Genomic DNA, 12,237 nt, shown 5'->3' on the forward strand with positions numbered 1-12,237 from the left:
AAAAAGTCAAACGGGTCTGGCCATTGAACAGTATCGGTTTGGTTGATTTATCGTAGTCGCTTATTTATTTTATCACTTAATACAGCAAACAATAACAGAGATTTCAACTCGACTGTTACTAATAAACAAACAAGCATCATTACTTGTTAATCAACCGTGGTAGATCGCACTTGATTATCATAACAGATAATTATAACTGTCAATTGTACATATCTTAATTATGATTACTTACAGGGGGATGGATTGACACCTGATCATCGAAACGCGCAATGCCGGTGTGTGTGTGTGTGTGCTTTTAGGAAATTTTCCAGATTGCTGACGAGCAGCTCACAGACTATAAGGTTTTCCAAAAGACGAAAAACATTACACAACACGGCCTATCAAATACAGTACTAATTGTGTATGACCTAACGCTTTTTCTAGTGCACTGATAGGTTGCTATCTCTAAACTTGGTCGCAATTTAATTGAAGCAGGGCCATATTTTCCTATTAAAAGCCCCTTGAAGCATTGCAGATTCTCGGTGGACTATCAGAAGATAGTCCTAGTTCTTTGAATCAGGAGCGTATCTAGAAAATGTCTAAGACATGTCTCTCCTAGGAGAGCCACAATTTCAGTTATTTTAACATGACTTCACTGACTTGTGTTCGAGGAGATCACTTTGCCCAACTGCCAATCCCCTAAATACGCCATTGGGTCCAGTTATTTCAGTTATTTCAACATGACTTCACTGACTTGTGTTATACCATTTATATCTGTTATTCCACTTACTTATTTTACTTATGTTATCCCACTTGCTGTTATCATTCTATTTACTTCATGTTGTTTCTAACTTTGATAAGTAATGGTACTTAAGTAAGCTTCATTGCATAATAAAACACATTTCTGTTAGTTGTTCTCTTTACTTCCAGGTTTTATTGACATCAACAATTAACCTTTGAATGATGATTTATTAGATACCTGATAATTATCTATAATCAGGAACTGAAAGACTTTCATGATTTATTGGCACCGACAAGAAGATTGTGCGAAATGCTATTATATCCCTATTTGACAAGTGAAATGGTAATTAATAAAGTTTTCGCTTTAATGAAAAGTGAGCTAATTGGTTTGTGAAAGGGTTATGGGTACCTTCAGGATTTATTGGCACCGTAGATTGATTGTGGTACAAATAATGCAATCATGGTGCCTAGTAATAAGTGATATATGAACAACATAGTGCATAATAGTTCTAAAGTGAGCTAATTAATCTGTGATATATATAAGGCAATATTGGAACTTTCAGGATTAATTGGCACCATAATTGATTGTGATGCAAATAATGCAATCATTATTTCTAAGAGTAAGGGGTATGTGAACGAGGTGAGCTAATTGAGTTGTGAAATATGTAAGGTGATATAGGAACTTTCAGGATGAATTGGTACCGTAAATTGGTTGTGAGCAACTGGGTGCATGATAATTTTGAAGTGAGTTAAATGGATCAGTGAATTATTTAGGGCGATATAAGAACTTTCGGGATTAATTGGCACCGTATTAGTGGTGAAAAACATGGTGCATATTGATTCTATAGTGAGCTAAATGATCTGTGAAATATATAGAGGATATTGGAACTTTCAGGATTAATTGGCATCGTAAAGTGTTATGTGCATATTGATTCTATAGTGAGCTAATTGATCTGTGAAATATATAGAGGATATTGGAACTTTCGGGGTTAATTGACACTGTAAATAGATTATGATGCAAGTAATGCAATCATAATATCTTTCAATTACTGGTATGTGAATAAAATAATGTTTAATTGAGCTAATTAATCTTTTTAGAGCCTAATATTGAGGATTAATTGGCACCACAGAAAGATGTGAAGAATATTATTTTGTATCTTTGTGAACATTATGATGTACAATAATTCTTATCAAAGTGAGCTAATTAGTTTGTGAAGCCAAAAGTTTTGTTCATAATAGAGAGGTGAACATCATGAAGGAAAATATTTATAATTAAGGAGAGCTAATTGATTATTGGAACTTTCAGGATTATTTGACATTATCATAGTAGTTGGAGTAGTTAATATCATCCTAATTATAATTAAATAAAGCTAATTAGTTTTAGTGGAACAATTAACCATTAATTGGTATCATCATAGAGGCTAAATATTTTGTTCCTACTGGAATAGCTAACAGCATCCTAAGTATAATTACACAGAGCTAATTGGTTTTAATGGAACAATTAACCATTAATCGGCACTATCATAGAGGCTATAAATGTTTTGTTCCTACTGGAGTAGTTAACATCATCCTAATTCTAATTAAAGAGAGCTAATTGGTTTTTCAGGAATAATTATCCTATTTTTTCCTATTTCAGGATTAATTAGCATCATCAGAGAAGTTAAAGGTTATAATAAACATCATAAAAGCAAAATTATTCCAATTAAAGCGAGGTAATTGGTTTAGTGGAATAATTATCTCATTATATGATCTTTCATGATTTCTGTGAATGCGATTCTACAGATCTTAACACTTACTTCAAGAACTCCAGCATGAAGAAAACCATTTGACAGATCACCTGATGTCGCTCTGTGACTGGGTTTGTCACCTTCGCACAGATTTTGAATAATGACAGAAAATATTTGCTTGATCTATTAATGCTACGAAAGTTCCGAACAACTGATATCATTTCAAGTTAGAAATAAACCAGGGCGAATACATGTGACCTTACTTTTTATATATTTCTAATAAAAATCGAGTTTATTTTCGAAAATTTCAAAATAACTCTCAATGTACGATTTCTTTTTATTTAAGAGAGAGAAGAGTTCGGTCAGATTATCCGTTTCCATAGTAACCAGCCAAATTTCAAAGGTTGAAACTTATACAAATTCTTCTCAGATGGAAGAGATCGCGTGTCCGATATATATTGCTAAGTATATTATGCCTGATATATACGACTGTTGTTCGACCGGTAGTTAGAAGCTACATGCACACGGAATCACGGCTGTTATCTTGATCATCCCATATTAGGCAAGGCCGAAGAGGCTTTATCACCTTTAGGTTGAATATATAGAATTGTATATAATATCAACGTAATATAAATGAATACAACGATATGAATATAAACCAGCTGCGCTAGACTGTATACTCCGGAGGCGTCTTTCCACGAAATCGTTGTGCTTACGTTGGCACTTGATAGAATGAGATTGATTTCTTCCTACACACCAGATTGGGGAAGAATGCTGGTAATATTGGTAAAATACATTACTACCAGGTTATAGTCACCTGGTTATATACTAGTCTATTTTGTCTAAAGGGCGATGTTATGTCCATGTTTTGGTATAATCGGACAAAATCTGCCTGATTCCTGGTCTGAAGCTTCTTGTGTTCATACCCGAATGAACTAAGATTATACTATAATGCACCTTTTCTGTTATAAAGACCATGATTTGTGTAGGGACGTTTACCTATATATTTACGTGCACAACCTGTGAAGATTTGATAACATTTCTGAAACTTCAGTCGCTTTTCTTATTCAGTTTCGTGTCGATATTTTGGCTAACGAACAAGTAGCAAAACCCAAGTGATTATAATATGGTCCACTATTCGTATTGCACAATACGGGGCGTTGTTCAGCTTTATCAGTTAAGAAGGCCCTGTTTAGCGCAGAACCACATCCGACTAAAATTGAACCGACCCCATAACAAGAGAATTTGCGGTATGTGTACAACTTGGTGCAAATGACGAATTGTGGTATAACGGGCTTTCATTATGCTCTACTTTGGGTTTCACATTCCCGTGATTTGTCACTGTTATCAAGATACGGGCCCAACATGACACTTTTTGATTGGTTATAAGTAACGTTATTAGAACGGGATTGTGGTAGAAAACCGTTAAGATTACAATATTACAATGGAGACGACAAATATCAGAAAAGAGACAATACTTATAATCATAATTTTTTTTTAATAAGATCAGGTGCTACTACGGGAATTGAGGAAATCAGAAATCTTGGGTATTCAGGATATAGCATAGATATGCAAACATATCGCTTCTACTTAAAGGTACAACTATTCACCAAAGTGATGACTTTATTACTTTTACTAATGTATGTCAGGTATGCGCCCAAATTCCACTTTTTACTTTAATTACCATATTGTGATGAGGTCTTGAAGCGATATGAATGCTGTTAAATCACCTAGTTAATTTCAAGAATGTATTTTTTATGAATAACAAGCATATTTCTTTTCGCGCCATTGACTAACATAGACCTCCTAATAGTAATCATAGTAAACATACCACGACAGCTCTTAATGAGTTTACCATTATGCCGTAAAACCAGAGTTATTACAAACATAAGAAAGAACATCTGTCTAAGGCATATAATATATTTTTTGACAGACGTGATGCCTGCCGTCGAGTACAAATCGTCGTGACTCGGTCATTCTGACTTAAATTGTTCGACATTTTGAAATTTGTTCGACCCGCTCATGTCACTTAGACTTGGATGCATTGGACACATTATTATGGTTAGGTCATGTTTTAAGCAAGAGCCCCGTTCAGAAAAGACCCCTCTTCTTCTTCTTGAAGGTTAAAATTGATAGCATAAACTTTTCCCTATGCCTGCTTTGATCGATAAAAATATGCCTTGTGTTAACAGTTTACAGTTGCCATTAGTTGTGTCACGCGTCATAACTTGCTGCTTCTGAGACGACACCTTTCATTGGTCAAAATATCTTCACAATTTCGTGAAATAGCCTTTCAAATTCGATGTCCTTATCAATAATCATTTATCCATGTTTGGAGATGGCTGTGAGCGTTGTTAAAAACATTTGAATGTGCTGATGACATGTCCGTGTCCTGTTTGGTCTCGTAGCTTTGGTAATCATATAACGTGGTGGGGACCAACCATATTGTTGAAAAATGGCTATGTGTCCCCACAGAGATCTGCGCCCATGGTCGTTGACTTACCCAAATGATCTGAACGGGTCACTCGGATCAAGATTGGCTGCACAGTCTTTTGTCAGCACACAGTAACGGTAAATGATCTGAACGGATCAATGATCTCTTGTCTCTTGATACCATAGCTAGAGAATCACCTTTTAAAAAAAACCATTTAAACCATCAGAAATAAAAGTTAGATTTGCAAATCTGACCACCTCGAATTCTTTAATTAAGTACCTGGGTGTAGATGTAACATTATAAAGATAGGAAGCTGACCGAATGACCTATACCTATACAATTTATTACTGAAATCTGATATCTCTCTTATAAAACACTATACGGAATTGTGTCAGGTACCATCTGAGATTTAGTACTGGGTTCGTGGTTCTTAGATAATGATATCACACCATAAGCTGAACAGATAGATGTTGTATCAATTCTAGTATAGATTTTGAAATACCCTACAATGTATATTGAAAACTTGAATCTTCCTACAAGGAAGTGGCTATACTTAAAATAAAAACTAATAAACAAAAACGAAACGAAAGTTGGGTCTAATTTTAATTAGACTGCTATCACAATGACTGTTAATAATGTCAAAGAACCAAAGATTCCTTTAAGAGACAAGCAGATACAACTAACTTTTGAGTGATATATATTTTCAAATGCCTTTCGCATGACGCAATGGATATTGAAATTGTATTTCTTAAGAGGGCAATATTATGGACCAAAATTCTCTGGCATTAATAATAAATTAAGAATATCATATCATGTGTAAAATGATGCATGAAATATTTGTTATATAGCACCATCATCGCTAAGTTGAATAAGACCCCATCACGTACCTGAGATAGAGAAAACATCAGGTTATTTGATGATATGTGTACTTTTGTTTATTGAAAGAGTAACAAGATCTATCATCTTTTCTCGATCTTTCAACATCTGTTCATTATTCTATCTTATGTATGAAATAGGTCAATTCGGTTTTATAGAAAACAACTCGACACAGTAGACGATGAAAGTCATTTGCTTGCATACAAGTCTTCTCTGTTTAGTTTTGATGGTAATTTCCTGATAAACTTTGTGTGAATTTGAAAATTAAAGTTGAAATAAAATGTAAAGATGATGTTGCTATTTGAACTTGTTTTTGTTTCTAACCTTTTCCTGATATCCTTCGGTCCCAAACCATCCCTGTCGTTATTGTTCCTAAAAAATTATCCTAGTTGTTGTTCTTAAACCACTTCAGATGTTCCTAAGCCCCCTTACTTATTAATGGTCCTAAACCATCCTCGTTTTCGTTGTTGTTTCTAATGAACCATATTAGCCGTTGTTTCTAAACCATTTCCGATATCCCTGAACTCCCTCAGTTGTTGTTTCTCATAAACTATCTTAGTTGTTGTTCTTAAACTATTTCAGATGTTCCTGAACCCCCTCACTTGTTAATGTACCCAAACCAACCCTGATGTTGTTGTTGTTCTTTCTCCTCAACCACCTGAAACACTTTAGTTGTTCTTGGTACTCAACCACCCCGGCATTTTTGCTTTCATAAACCATCCAGTTGTTGTTGAAAATACCAGATGATTTGGCTTTTGTTTCAAAGCTGATCACAGACCATTTCAGTTGTTGTTGTAGTTGTAAAACCACCCCAGTTGTTGTTTTTCCAAAGCCATTACAGCTACAGTCTAGATGTTGGTGCTGTTGATACCAATGCACAGGGGCGGATTTTGGCCGTAGGAAAACGAACGGTTGAAGGCCTAATTTCTCATTTTAAGGAGGGGGCATTGTGCGATTACAATTTTATGGCAGGAAGTTTGCGATCTGGTTTTTTTCAGGAACAGATCAATCAGCTCATCAGCATTAATCGTATGCACGATATCGGCATTCATCACCATTAGGCTCAAACAATTTAGTTGATTCTCACACATCACGCTCCTAGTAGGACAATTTTCAATGGGCCTGCGGAAATTTATTAACTGTTTGATAATTGTTACTGTTACAAAATTTGTCATTGCGAATTTTCCATGGGCCGAAAGGCAGCTACCTAGTTTGCCTATAGGTTAATCTGCCTCTTCCAATTCACCCAAATTGTTGATGTTTTTGTTGTTGTTGCTCGTTATAAATCAAATTGTTTTTCTTCTGTTGCTATTCTTGAATGTTCCAAAACCATCCAAGTTGTTTGTGTTGTTCCTAAATAGTTAAGCAATTTTATCTGACATTTGGCAGTTCCAGTAGGTTAAATATTTCTGCTTTAGATAATATATTATCTAGTAATTACCAACATATATTTCAAACTGTTACTTAATTTAAACTTTCGCAACTGAATTTCAAGGTAAACCACGGTTTACTTCATTAGAGGTTACGTGCTGATATGATTACATTAACATAATACACTCATTACATGTAAGCTTTATTACTTATGTTTTTCTAATTTCACATTAATGTTTTCTAAATTTTTTCATCCCTTGGGGTATTTTCAGCCTTCATTACTTGATTTATTGCTAATTTGATAATAATATTTTGCAACTGAACGCTTGCTTGCCAACCTAAACGTCTAGGGTTCATTCCCGACATAGGTCGAGATGTACCATTGGCTTGTTTTTGTTTTTTGGGAGATTTTACATAAATATTTTCTAAAACAACTTTATTTTTTTAATTGAAATAACTTATTTCATCTCTAGAGATATTGTAATTACCTTTACATCCTTAATTACATTTTAGAGGCTGTTCATAGCTTTGGTGTAGAGCACGATTCATCTTTTGATTTGCTCTTTCATGAGTAATTTTTATCAGATCAATGCAATTATCAAATTGTTTAACCTTTTGTGGGACACCACTAACGACCTTATCATTAATGTTGCGTTATGGTGCGAGTGTCAGTAACAATACAGATCATCAGCGTTGCGTATATCTGATGCCACACAGCAACTTCAAATCAGTGGTAGCGCCAGTTGAGGTACAGAGGGGTCCTTCCGTGAAAAATAGTTTGTATCCCCAATTGTACCTCCACTTCATTTTTAACAAATTTAAAAATATGATTTGTATACGATTTTGCAGCGAAATATGCTTCAGAATGCTCCAAATTGGCTTTTGGCTATTGGAAACTCAACCACGACAGTTTTCCCCTATTAAGTCAGCATGTCCTTTTTTGTACCCTCAGGTCCAGCCTTAAATTCTCAAATCTACACCTCTTTCTGGCGGTTATTTTATTCCATAACATATCTGCAGGTTGCACTAAACTAGGTTTGCTAAAGAGTATACCAACTCGACTTTTCAGAAAGCCGCAAGAAATCAATGTGGTGCCGGTTTATCATTAAGGTGACCTTTCTTATAGAATTTCTCCTCTATTCCGAGGTACCTGTATAATTTCATAAAATACTAGTTATTCTCTCTAACATTCCTGATACTAGAGGTCTGTTATTACCATGACAACCAGAAACATCTGTTCTATACGCTATCAGGGTATTTTATTGAAGGTGATGGCTAAACTTATAAATTCTATCTCTTAAAGGTACAATATCAGGTAAATAATTTCAGTGGAAACAGTTACTCGTTCTTCAAGGTTTAAGATCTTCGTTTCGCTAGAAATCAGATGTGCGGTTTGTATCACTATTTCGACGATAGTATCCCCGTTTGATAAGGACTACAGGTAACAACTATAGGTTAGGTCTATTTCACATATTATGTGATCTTTTCTACCAGCTAGACATTGACCAAACCTGCGGGCATCGATCATTCCCGGATTATCCGCATACCCGTTTACGGCTGGGTCTGGGTGAATTATGGGTGAAGATGAGTTATTCAAGGTCACAGGACTTTCACACGTCGATCGAGATGGGAAACCACAGACCCCATTTTGTTCGACGTAAGCAAGCAATGACGTCATGTTAAAACCAGCGCTCTAACCGATTGTGCTTTATGGGAGTGAATATTACTTCAGCTGATATTGTTAAAGTTACTAATAATAATCAACTTTATCCCTTTAAAAAATGAAATGTGCCGATTGATATCGTCCGGGGTATAAAAGTTTATTGGGTAACATATAAGTAAACCAGTAGAATAAACTGGGAATATACCAATTTATAAGGTAAACATGTAAGTTAAAATATTGTTACAATTGCTGTAATGAACAGTTGTAAATAAAGTTGATGTTGATGAAAAAAATTAAATTCGGACATCGAAAAATTGGTAACCGAATAAAATTCACGAAACAATGAATACACATACTACCAACTTGCATGGAAAACCAAAAGATATACTTATCTAAACACTAATACATCTATTAACAGAAACAGATATATTTCTGAACACAGGAAAATGTATGTTTATGTTAAGCACACTCTCTTTAAGCTCAAGGATAATTACATATCTAGAAACCATCTCAACACAGTTCGTGATTATAGTGGCATTTCGTTTTTAACACCATGCCCAGAGCGCGCTCTCTTTATAGCCACAATATGTAAAGCATTGCTTACTTATCTGGTCGAACTTGAAATAAACAATGATAAAATACTTCAAAGAACTGTGTGATACGTTATCGTTTTAAGTTGCCATTTTCGAGATTTAGTGTTGCAGACTGATAGTCAATTCAATCAACAAATCCAGTATGTACAAAGCAGCGACGGAAGATTGTCTGGAAAAGTTGCTTAAAATTTTTATAATTGATCGAGCGGCTATTGAATCAGTTTTGGTGCTTGACAACATTAATTAAAAAAATATAAAAACTTATGGGGGTTGTCGCTTTTTTTTTGTTTTAAACGAGTTGTTTGAGAGCGTAGACTGAATATGCCAAATTCTAGTCTCTCTTGACGGAGCTTGAAGCGTTTTTACACAAAATTCATCGGTAAGTCCTAGGTTATATCTTCTTCAGAGATAAAATAAGTCTGGACGTAAGTCTAAATTGTAAGTGTTGATATTTTGATCAACATGTACAGACTTTTATACTTTGTTTTGATCGGAACCAGATAAGCAGAAATACATTTGATCGACTCTAAGGAAGTTGTGGTATTCGATCAAAATATAAAGCTTTAAGATTAAGATTAAGATTATTGACTTCATTACTGCTCTAATGCGAGTATTCAATGGCGCCTTACAAACACAACTATTTCTATATTATAGTCAATGTCTATACAGACAGCTGTAAATGAAATATAAAATTGTATCGTTATATTATCAAACTCCATATCTCGTTAAGTTATATGGTGTTGAGACGCTCTGAATGTAGTATAAGGGAGGTAATTTTTATATTAATGTTGTCTGTAGCTTAGTAAGTACTGTATTTTGTCTATTTAGTGCACATGATAAAACTGTTCTGACATTGAAATAACATATTGGTAGTTTGAATTTTGAGGCTTTTGTTACATTATCCTAAACTCAGTGCAACGACCAACTTGCTGAAATGATACTGTGAACTCAAGTTGTTATCCTTGTAAAATATAGATTTTTTCGGGCTTCTTTTCTTTCTTTTTCCACGATCTGGGATCTTTATCAAATCCGCTATTATCGACTTTCTGTACAGAGCAAAGTTCCAAATAGACCGAAACATCTGTCTCTATTCCAGCATCTGATAGCTATTTGGACAGATGTCGGCTGGTGTAGAGACAGAAAAATAGCCCTGTTAAATTGAGAAACACCATATCTCCGCAGGTGTGGGGGTTTTAAACCTATTTAGATACCTCGGATCTGCAAAACCCAGATAATTATGTTTGGAAAGATATGAATAATTTTGTAGTTTTGTCATATCACCAGTTTCTCCCTTCACCATTTATGTCACGTCTCCGGTTCCATCAATTTATTCTTAACGAAACTGATCTCGCTTCGGCCATTTAAACCTGCGTGTGAGTGCGAATCAAACCCTCTTTTCCCCGGAAGCTAATTTACAGTCTTCGTAAAGGTAATTTGATATTATGTTAGAAAAAACGCATCTTCGAAGGTGTGACAATTCTCCATTTAACAGGGCCTATTTTTTCTGGCTCTACTTTAGCTGACAACTGTCAAAATATTCATTAGAGACAAATGTTTCGGACTAAGCTCCATAGTGAATAAAAATATAACATTTCCAAACGAACTTCAGGAAATGTCAATATATAGGTAGAACAATGTCAGATTTCCATTGATCTTTTATATTTTTATTTAAAAGATGCATAAATTACAATACAAAAATGCTAATTTGTTTTCCATTTACAAAAATACCTGACAGAAGCAAACATTATGGAACCCCGCCTCCTGATACATGAAGTCTCACTCAGTTAGTTTAAAGTGATGTCAGTATACGCTGATGCATAAACACCCAGTCAGTTTAACGTGATGTCAGTATACCATGATGCATAAACACTCAGTCATTTTATAGTGATGTCAGTATACCATGATACATAAACATTCATTCATATAGTGACGACAATGCACAGTGAAACATAAACACTCAGTCAGTTTAACATGATGTCAGTATACTCTGATACATAAACACTCAGTCAATTTATAGTGATGTCAATATACCATGATGCATAAACACTCAGTCATTTTATAGTGATGTCAGTATACCATGATACATAAACATTCATTCATATAGTGACGACAATGCACAGTGAAACATAAACACTCAGTCAGTTTAACATGATGTCAGTATACTCTGATACATAAACACTCAGTCAATTTATAGTGATGTCAGTATACTCTGATACATAAACACACATTCAATTTATAGTGGAGTCTGTATACTCTGATACATAAACACTCAGTCAATTTATAGTGAGGTCAGTATACTCTGATACATAAACTCTTATTCAATTTATATGATACATCAATAGAAGACAATTTCAGTACACCACCCTACATAACACTCAGTCAATATATTGCGATGTCATTATACACGATCATAACGCTTAGTCAATTTATAATGATAACTAAGTCATTATATAGTGATATCAGTATTATGCTTATTTATACATAAACACTCGAACCTTTTTAATGATGTCGGTATACCCTGATACATAATCACTCAGTCAAGCTATAGTCGTGTCATTATACCATAAAGATTCGATCAATTAATAGTGATGTCGGTATACGCTGATACATAAACACTTCAAATCAATTTTATAGTGATGTCATTATACCCTAGTAAACATTCAGTCAATTTACATATTAAACACTCAGTCATTTTATAGTGTTGTCAGTATACCCTGATACATAAATACTCAGGTTATAATGATGTCAGTTAATGCTGGCATGATATTTCGGTGAATCGATGTAACGCGATACGACATGCCACGATACGGGAGTCGGAGGTCAGAATGTCAGAAAGTTAGAATTTCGAAGTTG

Source organism: Lottia gigantea (assembly GCF_000327385.1).
Source record: "Lottia gigantea unplaced genomic scaffold LOTGIsca_98, whole genome shotgun sequence".
In the NCBI taxonomy this organism is placed as follows: domain Eukaryota; kingdom Metazoa; phylum Mollusca; class Gastropoda; family Lottiidae; genus Lottia; species Lottia gigantea.